We start from the raw sequence: 21068 nt of genomic DNA, 5'->3' as shown, positions 1-21068 counted from the left end.
TGGATAAAGTAGGATCTTACCTGAATCCTCCCCAGATGGAAAAGGGCACTAAATCAGACTCGCACACACATAGCATTTTCCTTCACCGTTTCTTTTATTGCAGCAATTTTTCAGGTTTTGCTCTTTTTGCATTGAGTATCATTACAAAGGGTGAAAACCTAGAAATCCGGCACGAGCAAAGCCCAGGGTGCTCAGCACTCTCTGCAGCCTCCACCTGTACGTGCAGGCCTGACCCTTCGAACGCAAGTTTCAGGAGAGTTCAGATTAATAGAGGCACTTGATGCATGACGGGTCCGAGGGTTTGATGATGGCTGAGGAGGTGGGGGAGGGTGGGCACATACCTGAGAGCTCCTTTTGGCTCAAGTAATGGAAGGGTGGTCATGGTTACCTGTGCAGGGTCCCCAGATGGAAAGGGCAAACTGGCGTAATGAGCAGCTCAAACACCAGCAGGAAACATTGCAAGGTCTGAGAGTGATACACCTATAGGAAACCAACTTGGTGACAGGGACTCGAGTTCATTTACTTGAAGTGCTATAACATAGAAGAGGACAGTTCTGTGCAACTTTAGAGGTTAGAGCTCAGGCTAATTGATAAAAATGTCTCAGAGAAACAGATGCACATTCTTAAAATAAAGCCCACACTAACTGTGGCGGTGTGCCCAGCCCTGTGCAGAGTGGCCCTGATGGTCTCGTTTGGCCTCCCCTCCTGCCACTCTCCCTCCTTATCCCTCTGCCTCAGTCAGACTTACAGAACTTTCTCCAATACACCATGTCCTTAGTGCCCCAGAACACTTGCACTTGCTGTCTTGTCTTTCTGAAAGGAGACACCCTTTCCCTTACTAGGGCTGGACCCCGTTTAAACATCATTTACTGAGAGCAGTCCTCCCTGGTCATCCTGCCTGCTGTTGGCCCCAGAGTCACTCTCCGATGTGGTAATCACCTGGGTTTGTTGGATTCTCAGCACTTATAACTCTCTGAAATAAACTTGTGCACTTGCTTATTTCTTTATTACCTTGCTTAAGACCTGTGAAGACAGCGGCTGCATCTCACGTTTGCCCCCACATGCCCAGCTCCTGGGATGCCCACGTGTCTGATGCACACAGAAGGGGCCCAGCCATTGCTGATGAAGTGGATGCACGAATGTGCAAGGGGGCGAGATACTCTGGGTCACAGCCAATGTCCCCACCTCCGAGAGGTCAAAGGGCCAGCTGTGCCCTTCCACAGACGAGAACACGTGTCTCCAGCAAGACGGGCGCTTCTGCTGCGCCGTGAGCTCACTGGCGCTCGTCCCGCAGGGGCTCAGATGCCCAGAGGTGCTCATTTCCATCATCAGTTTAATTCTTGGAAATCCTGAGATTTCTGACTATTTTGTTATTATTTGATGTATCAAACAATAATCAATACCTCTCTTAGGGCGGTTTTAGCCATGACTATATTTTAACCTATTTTCTCTCAACATGCATTTGTTCCAGACGGAAAATCCATAGTGTTTCCAGAGTCAGATCTCCCAGGCTCCATGTTTTCAACTGTACGAAATCTAATTAAACGGGAATTTATAAAATGGTCATTATCTCATGCATCTTGGGAGGGTCCACAGAGGCGCTTGGCTTGGGCCAGGTTGTACTCAGGGTCGCCCCGAGAACAGGGCCTATGCTCGATTTTAATCCTGTGACTGAGGGAGAAAAAAGCTTATTTAATTGTTAAGGTCTTAAAATATCATTTTTATATTAATACAAATACAGGTTTATAGAATAAATTCATTAGAATTTTTAAGAAAAGTCTTTAATAGTCTAGACATTTTACAATGGGGTCACTTTTATGCTACATTTGACTTTTCAGAAACACATGCAAAAATCATATAAATATGTGTACATAAACACATAATATATTAATATGTACATCAAATAAATATGCGTGTATATGACTATACTGTACATGTAGTACATATGTCTGTGTGTATACATATGTATTCATAGGCTTTATTGCACACAAAACTTGGCATAGGACTTTGTGGTCAGCCCTATCACCATCTGCTCTTTACAAATAAGGAAACTGAGGCTTAGAAAGTTTAAGTAACTCAAATAGTGACACAGAGTTCATAACTGGGTATCTCAAAATCTCATTCTAGCTGTCCTATTCCAGAGCCAGAAACACCAGTCATCTCACTGAATTAAAGACAGACCCCTACATAGGCCATTCCAGTAGAATGGAAGTTATTATGAAGGAGGTGTGAACAGATCCTAAATCCCTCCTGAAAATTTACTCTGAAGAGAGAGGGGAACACAGCTTCACTGGAGACATCTAACCATCCGAGAATGCTTTGCTCTCGCATCTGCCTGTACATTCGGTTTGTCCTGATACATCACTTTGGTGAGAATATATGAAAAAAATGCAGCCTCATGCAGATATGTAGTTAGAAAAAGGAGATGTTAAAAGTCTTCTCAGATCTTTCAGATCAATTCATCGTAATATTCTTTTATGATACTATGCCAAAACTTAACAGTGGCTGATTTTTATAGGTTAGATGCTATGTGAGTCTGAAGTGGCATCCATGAACTTTTCATACTCCACTAAATCCAAATCCACTGGCCTATCTTGGACTTTAAGGAAATCTTTCACTCATGTATGATTTGGTAACATCGTGTTGGTCAACTGGGAAACAAACGTTTGCTATGTTATGCCGCTTTTACATTTTAAAGTATTTTAAAAATAGTATTTTCTAATATCTAATAGTATCTAATAATAATATCTAATATTTTCACCATATCTCATTAGGAAAGTCTTTACGTTTTAAGGAGGCTGCCAAGCCTACGAGTGTAGATACAAGTTTTCCAAAATTCTAATTTGAACTTAAAAGCTCAAATTTTATCGTCGGCAACAAATACCAACAGTTACTTTCTTTGAAGTAACAGGCTCACTTAGTCTATATTTTTAAATAAACTTTTTATTTTAGCAGAGTTTTTAACATTACAGAAAAGTTGTGACGAGAGTTCGGAGGGTCCCTGTGCACCCCACACCTAGCGTTGCTGTTATTAACGTCTTGCACTAGCGGGCGCATTTGCTACAATGAAGGAACTGATACTGAGACACTGTTCATCTGAGTCCATACTTCACCCAGATGTCCTCTGCTTTTATCTGATGTCCTTTTCCTGTCCAGGATTGCCACCCAGACACCACTCTGCATTCAGCTGTCATGTCTCCTTAAGCTTCTCTTGGTTGTGACGGTTTCTCAGACTTTCCCTGTTTTTGACGGCTGTGACGGTGCTGAGGCGTGCTAGCCAGGGACGGGGCAGAGAGTCCTGCAGCTGGGATCTATCTGACTATTTTTCTCTTGGTTAGACCAGGGTTATGGGTTTGGGGGAGGAAGACCACACAGGCCAAGTTCCACCTTCGTCACCTCTTATCCAGGGTACATATTAGTAGTATCAGAAGCCGATGTTGACCTTGATCCCCTGCCTGAAGGAGCTTTCGTCAGCTCTCCCCCTGCAAGCTGACTCGTTTCTTCCACCCTGTCCATGCTGTGGTCTTCGGGAAGACCTTTGTATGCGCAGCTCCCTGGCACTGAAAGGCTGGGGGATGAGGTTCCTCCCGCGTGAAGCCGGGGTACCTACGCACGTTATTTGGAATACTTCCGCACAGGAGATTTGACCTAATCCATTTTGGGGAAGATATCTGCAAAACACCCAACTCTGAATAACCACGGTTTGTGTGCCAGTCACCCTGTCAAGTAAAAATGCTGCTTCTTGAAAAGAGGACAGTTCGGCTCCCAACTCGCACAAGCGCACAGAGCGTCCCCTGGCCCCGCCAGGCCTCGGAAGCAGCAGGTGAGCTTTAGCCTGTTTCTCTCGTCGTCACAAAAAATGTCTTTAATGGAGCACTCGAAGCTCAAGAATTAATGAAACTGATACTTTTTACGTCTCCCACAAGTAGACCCTTAAGTGAAATCAGCATTGTTTTCTTTCCCTGACGTGCGTGGCGATGACGAACACGGTTTCACCGGGGCCTGCCTCTGTCCCAGCAGCACAAGTGGCAACCCAGCGGAAAAGGCAAACAGTGCTTCAGTGTGACTGCAAGAGCAGTTTTGACTTTGAGGACCCCTCAACAAAGATGAGGGGTCCCCTAGAGGCCCCTGGGGTGTACTCTGGGAGCTACTGTTGTTACGGTACAATCTTAGCTGCCTCCTTATCAATTTCACTGTAACTCTTCAACGCTCTCAGAGAGAATCAGGATCGACTGGCTGTAGCCCCCCCCCTGGTCCTCTCCAGGACCCTGCGGACTCTCCTCAGCCCGACTCCACGCCAGCTGTCCCCGGATGGGCGCCAGGCCTTCCCGTGCCAGGGCAATGGGCGGCTGTTGGAAGAGTCACCCTGAAAGCCCCAGTACCTCCCCTAGGACCAAGCTGGGAAACCCCATGGCTGGTTCCTTGTTGTATTCATTGCTTCCTAGATTTTGAAAATGTTATCTACCTTGTTATTTATTAATTCATCAAACATTTGCTAGGCACCCCAATGCAGTGCTCCCCAGGTGAGTTACCTTTGAGCCCTGTTCTTTAGAATGGACAAGATGCACCCAGGCTTTCCAGGCAAACAAAAATTAACTCTTTCCCCCGAGTCTCAGAAACTTTATTTTAACCAGAGTTTAATTATTAGCATATATAAGCCTAATTATTAATTACATTTTTCTAATGAATGAAGTTTTCAGGGATAAGTTTTTCACTGAAGTTTCTAGGCAGTTTCCCAAGTAAGAACTTCACTAAGAACCCAGGCAAAAATTTTAAAAATGCAGACAGCTCAACAGGGAAAAAGAATTTCCCCTGGAAGCAGGAAAGCCGAGTTTTCTTACTTTGCTCTCCCATCTGGGCTCCCTCTTTTGCCCTCTTGGATCCTGGTTGTGGATGGAAACGGGCCAGCTCTGAAGGGGTCTCAGCCACATCTATCTGGCTGTGAGCACAGAAGTGCGTCCAGGGCATGCAGGAGATACTACCAAGAAGAAAGGGCTGCCTGGTTAGAGAACAAAGCTTGAGTGTGTGATTCTATTAGGGGAGATTCAGCTGCAAGAAACACAATCACAGCTAAGAGTGCATGAAACACAAAGGCATGTAATTATCTCCCATCACAAGGAGTTTGGTGGGAGAGAGCCTTAGGCATGATGCAGTGGCCCATTGAGGACCCAGGCTCCTCCTCTCCTCCTCTGCTGCCCTCTCCTGTGTGGATGGTTAGTCCTGGACTTGCTGCCCTGCGTTGGCACAGCTTCGAGTGCCCCCCCACCCATGACCCACTCCCAGGGGGAGAAGAGAGGAGTGGCTCCTCCTTCCCTCTGCCCTCAGGGAGCAGACCCCATGGGTCTCCAGCAGTCTCCTGCGATGTGCCAGTGGCCCGCAGTGGGTGCACACCGCCCTCCCACCGGTCCTGTGGCAGGCGAGGGAATGCTCACTTACGAAGGGCCCACCTCCCTCGGCCTGCAGCTGCCTGAACAGGAGCCTGAACAGGAGCGGGTTTTCTGAGCTGAGGAGGACAGCGACGACTGCCACAGGAAGGCACTGGGTGTGTGGCAGCTCCTGAGTCAGGAGGCAGCACGCGGCTCCCGTCACGGCAGCCCACCGCTGTGGCCGCTGCTTGGGAGGTAACAATCACACACACCCTCAAGAGCAAAGAAGGGCCACTCCCAGCTCCACCGCACAGATGAAGGCGTCCCAGAGTGGCAAAGCGCCCTTCCTAAGATCAAACCCAACTCCTCCTGAAACCAGCCTCCGTGCTCTCAGCCCTTCCTCCCCACTGAGAACGTTACGGAGCAAATGAAAGAATCAGCTACCCGGACCTTAGGCTGGAGGTGCCTTAAAAGGATCCATTCTATCCCCGAAATCATACTACTGTAACCAACCACCACGATACAAAAATGGAACGCACTTGTTCCCTGCCACTATTAGGTACACAAATGAATATGGAGACACAGATGGCTCTGAGTGTTTTGAAGAGAAACACAATGTACAGAAAAGAAGCCAAAGCCCTGTACTCACAGTATTCAACAGTTCAAGCACTGGATTTGTTGAGCAGAGCACAGCCTTTTGCCCAGAAGTGGCAATCTTCGAGCAACACTAGCTGAAAGGTAAAGCTCTCTCCACAGAGGAGGAAATTTCTCACTGAGATCTTTATATAGTAACAGAATGTTTAATAAGGTGAAAAGCCAGAGAGATGATAGATTAGATCAGACGGATGGATGGAGGGATGGCTGCATGCAGACACATGGAACATTAGCGTCATTTCGTATCCACCCACCCACAATACTGAGCCAGAACAACCCTCAGACGGAAAGCGGATGCTCTCAGGGAACCTGAGGGTATCGAAACTTTTCCATGGCTCTGAAGCCATGGGCTTTCTTGGGTCAGCTCATTAGCAAGGTTCTTGGTCACTTTCAATCGTCTTCGACCAGGTTCGGAGTACAGAGAGTAATGAGAAGGAAGCTGAGCAGACATTCTAATCTGTGCATCTGAAGGTAACTCAGCCAGCCTCACGGGAAACTGCAACCTATGAGGATGCTGCATCAGGACGCCTGGGTCCGTCAAACAATCAAACGCACAGCTCACGCTTGATAATCAGCCGTGCCCCGCAGAGAGGCCAGCACCCAGAGGCATGCTTCCACTCCTCAACTCCTCCGGGAGAGACGTAAACAATGCTTAGTATTTTAGTAAGTCTCTGCCTATAAAGGGCAGAGACAACAAGTAGAATCGGAGACTTCAGGTCCTTGTCAACTTCAGAAATCACTCAGGAGGCTAGAAACTTTCCTGCCTTGTTACAAGAGTAATAATCCCTGGGGTTTTGCTTATGCAGAAATGGGAGGGTAGGGCAAAGGGTAAAACTTACCTGTTGGCTACAGTGTACCCGATGATTCTGGTGACAAGCACACTAAACGCCCTGACTTCAGGATTACACAATTCATCCATGTAAGTAAAATACCCATATCCCCTTAATATTTTGAAATAAATAAATAAATAAAATAAAAGTAAAGTTACGGGTGATGGGAACCAAACACAGGGAGTTTACTGGTTTGACAAATAGACACTGGGGAGTGTCGGCTGGCCCTGCCTGGGCTCACCTGCGTCCAGGTGCTCAGCCCCCTGCATCAACTCTGGCTTGGCCAGACTCTGGTGTGGGCAGCATGGACTGAGAGTGGAGACAGGTGGGGTGCAGCAGGGGAAACTCCAGGCCAGAGAGAGAGGCGTGCATTCCTGCAGGAAACGAGCACACACAGGAATTGTGGCCACTCCCTGCACGGCTAACAGCCTCTGTCATCCCTGCATCTCAGATGAGGAAACTGAGACTCAAAAGTCAGGAGATTTGCGGGGACCTCACAGTGGGGACATGGCAGAGCAGAAGCTCAAACCACAGAAGCTGTTCCTGAATCTCTTGTGACTTAGTTACCGAGGATATCCTCGGAACAGCCAAGGGCAGGCAGGGAAGCGGGGGCTCTGCATGGTCCAGCCCCGCTTCCTCATCATTTATGAATAAATAACGAAGCTGTAGCTCAAAGAGGGATGTGGCTGGTCTCCTAACTCTCCCCTAACAAGGGGATTTCAAACTAAGCGTCTCTCATATTCAGCCAGCCCGTGTGTCTCCGGGTTGTTTCAGAACTCTCCAAGGACATGTCCTCACTGGACGCTACTCCCAGGAGGCCTCACTGCCTGCCCCATCTGGATCCCACAGAGCCAGGGTGTGGGACCCCGGCAGATGTGCTGCTCCGGCCACGGCACTCTGTGTAACTTCCCCACGCCCCTCCCAGAACAGCAGGGCGGGAGTCACCTGTCTGAAGATGCCTCCTCTGCTTCTCCGTGGGAACCAGCTGGAGACCTTCCTAAGGTCCCTAATGAAGCAGCTATTTTCATAATAAGGTTCTTTGGAGCAAGTGCAGGGAGGGTGCTCTAAAGGAAAGGCCAGAGTGGGATTTTGGCAAAGTAGCCGAAGTCTCGCTTGCAGTGTGAGGACTGAAGCCAATTAGCGCCCGAGCAGCTCAGGGGCTGAGACACGGGCCCCAAACTGAAATATCAGCAAATTCTGTGTAACTTGTTAAGATAAAAGATCTCATTTAAGGCTAGAGAGGACTTTTTCCTCTCTTGGTCTCAGAGTCTCCACAGATAGAATCATTTTCGGAAAGCCAGTAACAAGAAAAAATTTTCCTTGGTTCTCCCATTCCAGAAATGCACTCAGTGACTCAATTTTTATTTTAAAAAAAGACATGTTTAAGATACAATAAGGAGCTTCAAATATTTTTAGATATCATGCAATGTTGGAGAAAGTGGGAGTGTGAGAAAAGCAAGTGTCTCATGCCGAACCCCACGAAAAACACCCTTATAATAAGGAGGCAAGCAAGATTGTTGCCATGATCAAATAGGTATTAAAGCATTGGGAGAAATGTACAATTTAACTTATTTGTGGAGTGCATATTCAAAATTTCCATTCAAAAAGTCATTTAGCACCAGATTCATATGTTTTCGTTCAAATTTTTCTAGAAAAGCCAAAATCTGTTTTACCCATTTGGTCTCTTATCCTCCCAAATTTGTTGGGCATGTGAAAATTTTCTACCCAGTTCCAGAAATATGTTTGGATTCCAGTCTTCTGAAGAAAGAGAAAATTGCCCTTTTTGGAAAAACTTTGTCCTGTGAAGACATTTATTACAGAATTAAAATATGTGCACTGCATTTTCATTGCCAAGCAAGGCACACAGACTCCTAAGTACTATTTACACTGCTGAAAATAGGTTGTGCGATTCCCAGGCATGTTATGGTCTGCCTGTGTATGTAGGAGGTTTGCTGTTGTGATTTTTAAATGTTAGAAAATTTTATTTTTTAAAAAAGTCGCTCTTCTCCACCTAGTTTCAAAACAGACTCACATGTACACACAACAGAGCAGCCTATTATTCTCCTCTCATGATTCCGGTTTTCTGTGCAACGCAACGTGCCGACACCAACATCTCTGCTTCCTCGCGAGTATTTCTGAAAGTTCCTTTTCATTTAAAAGCACAATTTATAAAATGCCCACTTGGCTCCAGTTTTCTGCACAGTGGTTAATTATCAGCGGCGGAAACCTGGAGAAAATCCTCATAATCTTTTCCCTGGTCCTCGTGGAAGGATTAGAAAACGTGGTGTTAGCTCCCGCGGTTTTCCGGTAACCGTTTGGCGCGACCTCTCATTATCGCGTTATCTGAAAGAACACAGTATTCTTTGGGGAGGCACGGATGTGGCTTCTGCACACATCTCATGCTAGAAGGTTAAACCGATAATGCTGAATTTCTTTAAAGATGAATTTATTTTAGCAATGCAGAGATGCAATTGAGAAATGGGGATTTAGAATAATCTTTCTGAGAAACAAACACAAATGCTGCGCAAACAGAGAGAGGTGACATTAGCCCTCTGCCGGCCCACCTCCTTGCTGCTCCATTCCTCCCGACTCCTTTTCATCCTGCGAACAGCTGTCGCCCACTTCCAGAGCCCACTGCGGTGTGGCAATGATGTTTCACTCCAAGGCAGCTACCACAGGTCTTTTGTCTTCTTGTCATTCTCTCTGCCATTAAAATATTGATACACATTCTCTGAAGGAAGAGCGGATAGAGTACAGATTCTGAAATGAAATGGGTATTTCTCATGACTTCAAAATGATTGACTGATCCTGGGTTATAGCTACCACTTGATGGATTTGCTAAGGCTTTAGAAAAATAAGTACGAATTCTAATTGATAACGGGGATGAAAATAGGGCCTGAGGAAAGGCATGACTACAAATCATTAAGCAAAATGAAAGTGGCAGTTTTCAGAGTCACCGGTTAGCTGCACTTGAAATGTGTGTTGGGGGTGGGGGGCTTTGGTACAAGGAGGAGTTGGAGAAAGGAAGCTTTGGTTCGAAGCTCTGAATCTGAGCATCCTACTGTGCTCTGTTGTGATAGAAGGCTCACTGTTAACACCGACGACTGGTTAACTTCTTTGGTTGCGGCGACAGAAACTAAATTCAGACCAGCGGAGGCACGGCAGGGCATCGCTGGCTCACAGGGCTCTGAGTCTGGGGGAGCCATCTCGAGGGAGGACTGGACCCAGGGACTCCAAGGACGGCACCCTGTCCTCCGAGCAGCCCCGTGTCTGGGCACGATGTCCCCATCCACGCAGGCCGCCAGGCTTCCTGCTCTCGGGAAACGGTGTGCCACAGTGGCCCAAGCTCACGATGCACACAAGCCATTATCAGCTCCGACAGGAAGGGCAGCCTCAGCTTCCCAGCTTAGGAAAGGCGCCCACACGGAGGTCCTCCGGGGATGTTGTCTTTGGTCTCACAATAATTGGAGTGCACTTCTGGCACTGGGAAGGCGGTGGGGGAGTCAGCAATGCCAGACCTCCTTGCGCAGTTGGGAACTGTGCCCATCCTCCCCACGTCTGCACGTCCAGCCGGAGATTCACGGAGGGAAGGAGCTTGTCACTAATCATCCACGTCCAGGAGCTGCCTGTGCTGGTTTGCGATCAACGCAGAGCATGTGTCATACACACCAGATTTTCCAGGAACCTTCCTCTATGTCACTCTTCTGTACTGTTTTAGGTGGGGAGGGCTTCATCCCGAGCTGGTCTCCGTTTTGGAGCCCTCTCTGCGGCAGCAACACCACGGCGGGCGGGGGCTGCAGAATAGCAGGTGGGCGTCGGTTCTGCCTGTGCAAGCATCACCACGCTCGTCCACGGAGGAGCCGGAGACTGCCCCTGTGTCTTTGGGGTGCTTGTTTCTGAGCATTTACATTTGGGAAAATGTATTTTATTATAAATTGCTTTCCTTTCAAGCGACCTTTATATTACAGCTAGGGCATAAAATTGATTTCTTATTAAATTATGTGTGTAGGTGGGTTATATTACTACATCCCAGGAGTAACACACAGACCCTTGACTAATCACCATGCCATGGTGCAGACAGGGCCAGGGCATGCAGATGTAGGGTGACAGGATCCCCCAGAGATGGGGTCCCGGCTCCCAAAACAGAAACAGAAGCCATGCCCACCACCCATGCTCAGAGAGAAAGCACAGGAAACAGCCAGAGGTATATGCAGAAATAAATGTGGATGCAAAAACCACTACACATATATTAGGGTCCTCCCGAGAAACAAAGCCAACAGGATGTACGTGTGCCCATGTTTGTTTACCTATTTGCGGGAATCTCCCTATCTGGTTACAGAGGCCGGCAAGGCCCAAGGTCTGTGGTCTGCAAGCTAGGGGCCCAGGACAGCCAATGGTCTAGTTCCAGTCCGAGAACAGATCTGCTCCAGCCCAAAGAACAGCTGATGTCTTGGCTGGAGTCCAAAGTCAGAGAAAGACCCATGTCTCCGTCCCAGGCCGTCACATGGGAGGCACTCCCTCTCCCTTACTGGAGGGAGGTCAGACTCTGTGTTCTATGGAGGACCCCAGGTGACTGGATGAGGCCCACCCACACTGGGGAGGCTACCAGCTTTGCTTCCGTCCAAACATTCAAATGTTAACCTCACAGACACACCGAATACCGTTTGACCAAATGTCAGGAACCCCCTGGTCCAGTCAAGTTGACAAATACAATTAACTGCCACAACATGCAAAACTAAAGTCACAGAATGTACAGACTGGGAGAAAAGCTTCTCATTATAAGACTCTGTGCAACTTCTCAGAAAGAGTCACTGTCACATCATCTGGGGAGGGGTTCTCAAATTAGGTTCTACCTGAAATTCTCCTGGGTTTAGTTTTTTAGGCATCAAGAGGGCCAAGGAAACACTTTCTTAATAAAGTGATTCCATTGAAACCAGCCCGAGCAAGAGCGAGACCCCGTCTCTACCAAAAATAGAAAGAAACTAATTGGCCAACTAAAATATATAAAAAAAATTAGCCAGGCATGGTGGTGCATGCCTGTAGTCCCAGCTACTCGGGAGGCTGAGACAGGAGGATCGCTTGAGCCCAGGAGTTTGAGGCTGCTGTGAGCCAGGCTGACACCATGGCACTCACGCCCGGGCAACAGAGTGAGACTGTATCTCAAAAAAAGAAAAAAAGTGATTCCGATGCCCTGATTTTGCCCATTGGGAGGGACATGTTCAGAATTAAATCTGTTGCATTAAGACTTAGTATGTTACCATAGGTCAGGCTTTCCCCACCGTGGCACCATTGACAATGAGAACCAGATAATCCTGTGTCGTGGAGGAGCCGTCCTATGCTTTGTAGGATGTTTAGCTGCATCCCTGACCTCTACCAAGTTGGTGCCAGTACCCCCTTCCCAGGTGTGGCAACCAAAAGTGTCCCCAGATATTACCAAATGTCATCCAGGGAACAGAGTGCCCCCTGCTTAGTTGAGAGCCACGGGTATAAAGGGAACAGGATAAACCTCACAGCATTGGCTTCTGATTTGCTTTTTGTATTTAACACAGACAGTGAGTCACATGTGCTCTTTGAGATAGTAAGTGACACCCGTGGGCACACCAATCCAGACACTGGGAGTTGCACATCCCAAAAGCTTTTAAGCATCTTTGTGCAGAGACCCAGGCTAAAACATCCATCCTGTTCATCTTCACGAGTGAACAGTAGCAGCGTCTCCTTTCCCTGGAGGCAGGTGCTGTGTATGTGCATGTGTAAGAAGCAAGGTGCATCTCCACCCACCGGCCCCGGGGCGGGGAACAGGTGGGGCAGAGCGGGGGCCCTGGCTCCACCCAGCATGACCAGGCTCCCCTCCCTAAACCCACCTCCACCATGCAGTGTTCCCAGGAGCAGAATTTGATGGATGCTCACATATAGCACATGAGAGATTTAAGACTCATGATGGAATCAGATCATATTAAAAGATTAATATAAAATTAGATTCAAAAATAGCTTTGCAGGACCTTCACATTCAAGAGTTCAGCAGAGACTTAGAAGCAAAATCTGCTCCAAGGCACAGCCATAGGTCTTTGCTTCTTCCCTGACCTGGATTTCTCAGCACAGGCTGACAGAACCTTCGCTAAACATGGCCCTGTTCTCAGAGAAGGTGCCAGGAGACACAATGGAGCAGAAGGACATGTGTCCCCTGGGTGCTTGGGAGAGTCCACATGAAAAGATGTGCCCATTCCACTGACGAGGCCCCCAAAGGCTCCCGAGGGGCTGGTTCTTGCTGTTTTCCATGTTCTTCTGCTCAGAGTCAAGAGGCTTCATGGAACGTGGGCCTGAGTACTAACACTGTGGCCTCCTGAGCTCTGTTTGCTGGGTCCTTGGCTCAAACCTCTATTTAGGCGACTTTGGTCAATGCTCTGAGGAAACCCGGTAGGAGGGTTTGGTCCTTGGCCCAGCCTGCAGATGGAGACACAGTGGATGGGTGGACACCCCGGAACCGGCACAGCTGGGGGTGATGGAGCTGATTCCCACCGTGGCAGGTGGACCAGCCCTAGGAGCACATCTGGGCTACGCGCCGGGCTAACCCACGCCACCACCCCGACCTCTCTCCACTGCACGCTCCAGGAAGGTCTCCCGGTGCCAGGAGGCCCATTTTGTCCATCAGTTTGTTCCCAAAAGGACCGCTGTCCAAAGACCAGACCTTGAATCTCACCCGGAGAAGCACCGTGACCTCCCTGCTGGCTCTGACTCTCACCCTTTGCGGTCTGAGCCCCGTGCTTCACCTTTGCTTTTTGAATAGAAACCAGGATCTGCTTAGAGCTCTGCAGTGGCTTAAAATACATACCAGCAAGGCATGAAATCCACGACCTTCACTCCCAGGAGAAGCCAGGAAATGAATAAATGAAACCCAAAGTAATTAGAAAAAAGGGAATAAAAAGGGTAAGAGTAGAAATCAATGAAATAGAAAGTAAACACTAAAGAAAATTAAAAAGGCAAGAAATATTTCAAAGGGCTAAAAAGTTAATAAACAACTAGCTAGACAGATGAAGGAAAAAAGAAATTAAAAATTGCCAATTTAGGAATAACAGAAAGGCCTTCAGTGAGGCAGTGAAGTTGGGAAAGGATAAGAGAATATTATGAATAAACTAATGCCAATAAATTTTAAACATAGATGAAATCACAAATTCTTAAGACAGATAATTTATCAAAACTTACATAATAAGAAACACAAAAACTGATTTAAGAAGAAATATAGAATCTAAATGTCCTGTACCTTCTAAGGAAGTTGAATCTGTCATCAAAAAGTTTCCCACAAAGAAAACCCCAGGCTGGGGTGCCACCTCTCCTCTCACTGGAGCACTCCTTCACTGGCACCCCACTGGTGAGTTTAAAAGCTGGCATTACCACATATCAGGGCTGTCACTGCCATGCCGTGACACTTGGTGTCTTCTCATAGCCAGACAGAGTGTCAGTGACCGGGCATCAAAATCCTATCGCAGAGTCAGCCTCCTCTGATCACTCCCGGTATCAGTTGTCACAATCCGTGTCCCTTCCTGGATGGGAAATGCCCTTCAGCAACAGCCAGTGACCCAAGAGGGACTCTCGGAAATGCATAGGCCACAAGCACTGCAGGTGCCTGCAGGAGTGAGCGACTCAGTCCCGGTGGGCGGGGAGGGTCTGGGGCTGCACCTCCCGCACCTCCCCATCCACCACCATCAACACACGGAGTCTGCATCTCAGCGGCAAACCATGGATTACAAAATATTCAAAAACACCCTTTATAATAGCATTGGAAAACAGAGTACTCAGGCATAAATTTAATTTAGTGTGCAAGACCTCTATCCCCCCAACTAGAAAACATTGCAGAGAGAAATTACTGCAGACCTAAGTAAATGGAGAAATATGCTGTATTCGGGGAGAGGACTCAATATTTTTAAGATGCTAATTTTTCTCTAAATTGATTTATATAGCCCCATGCAATCCCTGTAAAAGCCCTAGTACACCTTCTTGTAAAATTGATAATCTGATTCTAAAATGTATGTGGAAATGCAAAAAATGTAGAGTATCCAAAGCACTCTTTTAAACAAGAAAAAAGGGGGAAAAGTTGAGTAGACTTAGTCTATACAACTGCACGATTTACCATCCTATAATTATCAAGGCAGTATAGTATTGACATAGGACGGACAAAACGATCAATGGAAGAGAACACAGACCACCTGAATATAGACAGCTATTTTTTTTTTTACAAAAATGTCAATGTAATTCATTGAGGAATGAATTATATTTCCATTCCCAGTGCCAGAATAATTAGATATCCAAACTGGTTAAAATAATAATAATCTCAATCCTTGCTTCACAACATACACCAAAGTGAATGTGAGATGGGTCATAGACCTAATCGTAAAAGCTAACACTATGAAACTTCTAGAAGAAAACAGAGGAGAATAACTTTGTCGACTTGGGAGAAGTAAAGATCTCCTAAACAGCACTAGAAAGCATTCATGCTAAATTGGACTTCAGGGTTAAAAACACCTGCTCCTTCAAAGGCATCATTAATAAAATGAAAAGGCAAGACCCCGACTCGTTCAGAGATATTCGCAGTACACACGTCCGAAAAAAATCCTATACAGAACATACTTTAAAATCTCCTATAAATCAACAAGGAAAAGGCAGATAGCTCACTTTTTGAAAATACATAAAAGACTTAAACACACATTTTACAAAACAATATGTACAAACGGCCAATAAATGCATGCTGTGGCTCTGGACGCCATCAGTTCAGGGAAAGACACGTGAACTCTGCAAGGAAACGCCGTTTCATACCCACGAGCACAGCTGCCTTTGCCTTGGCAAGCGTGCGGCGCGACCGGAACTCTTACGCACCAAGGATGGCAATATAAAATGGAAAACCGCTTGGAAAACCGTTTGAAATACTTTGAAAAGGCTTACCTTCCACCCGATGATTGAGCTGTAAGATTCTGCCCAGGAGAAATGAAAACGTGTGCCCGCAACAAAACTCGTTTTACCCATCGTCCATGCTGGAGACAATCCCAGTGTCGGCGGGTGACAGTGCAAGTGACAAATGGCACTCAGCCCCAGGACGGACAGACCTCTGGCACGCGCAGCAGAAGGTGCCACCGATAACACGCCGTGCGAGTGAAGCTAGGCTCAAGGAGCTCCCTCCTTGCAGTGCCATTTATAGGGGGTTCTAGAACAGGAGAAGCAATGCTACGCTACCGAAAAGCAGGACCGGCTCCTCACGTGGGGGGGGATGCTCGAGGAAGCGGGTGTGGGAATCCCGCACAGAGACATTCCCTGCTGTGTTGGGGGCGCGTGTATTTCATAGAGCTCATGGAATCTGTGCCTTTTATTGAATGCAGATTATACCTGAATAGGGTTGACGAGAATGTCAGCTTCCCCACCGTCTTGAGGCTGTCACGTGAGCCCCTTTTACCTGCCTCCAGCCTTCCCTCATCGACCCCCCGCCCTGACGCGGGCCTGCTGTCCCTCCAGCCCAGGCGTCCTCAAACTACGGCCCACGGGCCACATGCGGCCCGTCGAGGACATTCATCCTGCCCGTCGGGTGTTTTTGCCGCTGCTGCCTGTCTTGCTTAACAGCCGACTCGATCTGGACCCATGGTGCGCATGTGTGGAATGTGCACCGCACTCTCCAACGGCCCTCCAACGGTCTGAGGGACAGTGAACTGGCCCCGTTTAAAAAGTTTGAGGACCCCTGCTCCAGCCCATCGGGAGTGCTTGCAGGTGGCTGCCTCTGCCCAGACAGCCCCCTCCCATATCTCTGCACACGGGCAGCCACCAGCGCTTTCTGACTTTATGTGTGTAATTCAAGGCCAGAATTAATCAAGAGTAAGACTTGGTATCTTCTGGCTGTTGATGATATACACGCTAGAGCCTGGGCTCTTGCCCTGGTGGACGACTGTGGGTGCGTCACTCAGTTTCTCCCTGCCTCAGTGTCCTCATCTGTAAAATGGGTGTGGTGGTGATACCCACTTCACAGAGAACTGCTTGAAGGAGCCAGTGAGTTAATACGTGTAAGGCCCACCTTATGCTCCCGTTCAACACTGGTTCATCTACGGGTGGCCATTCTAACTGAACATTAGCAGGACTCAAAGGAACAGTAACGAACATGGAGTTATCTGCAGTTCAGTAGCCATGAGCTTGGGTTCATGCATGTGAGGTGACCTGGGCTCTAGCCTCAATTCTGCTGGCAGCCAACTGAGTGGCTCAGGGAAGCTACACACCTGTGGCTCCTTCTATCAGGTGAGGTGTGGCCTGGATCAGCGCTTCCAAATCTCAGCTCCTCGTGGACCATCTTTGCCTTATCCATTTAACACATATTTAATACATATTTTATTACTAACAGTTTTCCTTAAACCAATTTGCTTTTCCTAACTTGAATGTACGTAGCCTCATCCTATACTACAATAGCAATAAAACTAAGGGTTTGATTTGTTAGTTAGAGATCTTTTTCTGATATACATTTAAAGAGTTGTTTGATCATTAGCGGAATACACGACAACTCTGTTCAAGGGTTCTCCAACCATCTCATGCACGCCGGGGAACACGGGTCAGCGCGGTGCCTGGGCTGCCCCTGCCTGGCGCTCGCGGAGTCTCTGCAGAGACGTCCAGACACGAAGCAGCACAAGATGCCCTGAGAGGGGTCCACGCCCACCAAGCCCAGCGTCCGGATGGAGTCTGGGAGATGCCTCTGGAAACAGAGAGGAAGAAAACAATCTCCACGAATCTTCTCTTCAGCAAAGCGTTTCCCGCCCAAATGCTCTCGTGTCCCCCAACATTTCCACCGGGAGAAAGGAGCCGCTGGAATCTCAGAGTGGGCCCTGGCTTCACGTATCAGCGATAATCACATCTGGTGACTGGTGAGCAAGCTGAACACGTGAGGTGTCGCTGCTGCTGCTTTGTCTCCGTTTAGCTCCCAGGCTCCACCGTCTCACAGGCCAAAGCGCAGAAGGATCCCAAGACACAGCAGACACAACGTCCCTCCCGGATCACACGTCCTTGCCCTGAGCATGCACGGCTGTGCCCGGCGCAGTCACACGCAGTGCGGCTCACTCACCCTCACTTGTGTTGGAGAGTCAGGACATGGGGTCAGGGAGATGGGTAAAGGCAAGATCGTTTGGAGTGGGAGCAGGCAAACATTTTCTGCAAAGAGCCAGCAGTAAATATTGTAGGTTTGGGGGCTGTATGGTCTCTGTCACAGCTACTCAAGTCTACCCTTGTAGCACAGGAAAGCAGCCACAGAGAGTGTGGGACTGGATGGGTACGGCTGTGCTCTGGGCAAATCGAATCCACAAAGCAATCTCCCTCCTAGCCAGGCATGGCCTGGTGACTACCTTGCCTCGTGCCCTTGGAGACTGCAAGGGACACTACTTCCTGCAGAAGGACCCGCCTCCTGCCTCCTCACTGTTAAGGGACCTGGTCCCTGATGACCTTGTAGGAACAGACCCCTGAACTGAGATAAAGGAGAACCTTGCCTGTTTAAGCTGCTGTGAGCTCTGACACATGCAGCTGCCCCTGATCCTAGCCAGTGCCACCCGCTTTCCGCCAACCTCTTGAGCTCCTGGGACACAGGGCTGAGTCTTACTTATCTCTGTGTCTCTGTGAACCTCATGCCCAAGGTGCAATGGAATTTTGTTAGCGCTCAATAAAATACGGCATGCTTTTCAATCCTGCAAGCAAAAAGTCCATTTAATTTCTTTCTTTTTAAAAAAAAAAAAATATCAGCTTTATTGAGAGATAATCCACACATTCACATACCATGAAGTTCACTTTTGAAGTGTCCAGTTCAGCGGTTCTTACTGTCATTGAGCCTCATTATTCATGGATTCCATATTTGCAAAAAATCACCTGTTTACTAAAATTTAGTTAATTTATTTTTTACTCCTCTTGGTCCCGCAAATGTGAAACTGGTCCCAGCCTCGGTGAACACTGCTGGGCACAGGGAGTGGCTGCATTCTGCAAGGGGGTTCAGCCAAAGCAGGGTTGTGAGCGGTTGAGACTATGCTAGACCTGGTACATCCCAAATCTGCTTTCCTCAGCTAGCAAACAGGCACTGGCTCCTAAGAGGCCACGGGCCCTGGGACGTGAGGATGTCACTAGGGCACAGATGCTGATGAACGGAGGCCCCAGTGCACACGCAGCTTGACTGAGCAAAAGATAGCCACCCTGCCCCAACTTGGACCTATGATCTGTAGCTTTTCCGAAGGTAACGGAGGTGTGCAACAGCTGTTTGTTTCAGAAGCACAGGCAGAAACAGAACAACACCTTTCCAAATGTTTGCTGCCTTCTCTTGCACAATCTGCATCAAAGCGTGGCATTAGCAGAGCTTTTAAAATAAGGAACAATGAGGCGGCAGCAGCTGCCAAAAGACACTTTTCTTCACCACGGGTTCCTTGTGGAAAGAAACGTCCTGGAAGATCCCTTCCCCCTTTCACAGTCAGGAACGGAGCCCGGGCTCCTTGCAGGATGGGAGGTTTTCTGCCTGCAACTCCTGCCTTCCTGTGTCACCCACTCCCCTGGGAGATTTGCCTCCAACATCCTGATCAAAGTCCCTGCTCGTGGGCCTGTCTTTCTGGGGAGAGCTTTTCTCACCCCGAAGGGGCGTCTTGGGGGCCCGGCCGACCAGGGGTGCTGTGCTCGGGGTGCACAGTGAGGCAGGGAGAGAAGATAGGTAACGGCCTGTGTGTGCAGCGTGGGACTCGGGGACCGGCCTGGAACAGTGCAGAGTGCTGGGGTCTTCCTCACCCTGCTGCACTCAGCCGTGGGGCTCGGTGATGGCCACAGGTCCTGGGGGAGTTCCAGGTGGGGGACTGGAAGCTGAGCTCATGGGCGGCTCAGAGAAAGGCCGTCTTCCAGTGACGTGATGCTGTTTAGATCCTGGAGTTAGTGTACAGATGGCCAAGAAGCAGGGATGGGGTGGGGTGGGAACACAGGACAGAGACCCACTGGGGCATTTGCTCTGCTTCAGCCTGCTGTGCCCCAGGAGGGCTCACTGCTGGCTGGAGCCTGGTGTCGCCAGCATCTCTAGGACTGCCCAGCAACCCCCAGAGGCTGTGGACTGAGCCTGTGTTTTGGGCCACAGTGAACCCCTCGGACTCCCAGAGACCCACACCTGCCCAGCAGAGTCGTGGCCTGACATCGCACACGGGTCTGGGAAGAGAAATTGCTGCCTTTCTTCTGAGGTCCTGGACCGAGGCAGCGGCAGCCTGGGGTGCTCTGCGGACAGGCCTCGCTCATGGAGGAGGGTCCCGCACAGTGCTGGTGGGGTCAACAGCCTGGGTTCCCTTCTGTGTCTTTCAGGAAGGTTCAGCAGGAGTTGACCCGCGTGCACGGTCTCTGTGGTTCTGGTGCAGAGCTGAGCACACCTGTCACCCGGCTTCTCCAGCTCCGGGGACCGGCACCTGTTCCAGGCCCAGGCACCTGGAGCACTGTAGCCCCTTTGGTTCAAAGCAGCTTTTACTGGAAGTAAATCCCAGAAAGGTTAGCTGTCCTTCACATCACCTGCTGCTCTAGATGAAGGCAGCCTGTTGTCCCAGGGAGTCGTCTTTGTCACCCCAGGAAGAGAGCTGAAGAGGGGGCGACACTACCCACGAGGAAACAGAGCTCAGAGACAGAGTGAGCGACATCTCTGAGCCCGCGGTGCAGCCAGAGCAGAAGCTTTTCGGTTTAGACGTTTCAGTTGTGTGAGCCTACAAATTCCTGTAACTCTCCTCGTCACCACTGTCACTTGTGTCACTCGACACTGAGAGAGTCCTGTCTGGTTCAATCACAGAGAACACTGACACCTTCGGGCCTGGCTGTCCTACGGGTTTGTACTAAATGGTGTCGCCATGCCAGCCTGCCAGCTCTCTGCCCAGCAGAGGAGAGGACAGGAATTTCAGTGGTCTGGGCACGGCCTACCCAGGAACACAATCGAGTCAGCAGAGCAGCAGGAAAAGTGCCCAAGACCAGGGCAGGGGACGGCACCCAGGACAGGTGGGACAGCACCCAGGACAGGTGGGACAGCACCCAGGACAGGTGGGACAGCACCCAGGGCAGGAGACAGCACCCAAGGCAGGTGGTACAGCACCAGGGCAGGTGGGCAGCACCCAGGGCAGGAGACAGCACCCAAGGCAGGTGGGCAGCACCCAGAGCAGGTGGGCAGCACCCAGGGCAGGTGGGCAGCACCCAGGGCAGGTGGGCAGCACCCAGGGCA

The sequence above is a fragment of the Microcebus murinus genome, chromosome 16 (assembly GCF_040939455.1).
Source record: "Microcebus murinus isolate Inina chromosome 16, M.murinus_Inina_mat1.0, whole genome shotgun sequence".
NCBI lineage: Eukaryota > Metazoa > Chordata > Mammalia > Primates > Cheirogaleidae > Microcebus > Microcebus murinus.
This window is presented reverse-complemented; position numbering follows the sequence as displayed.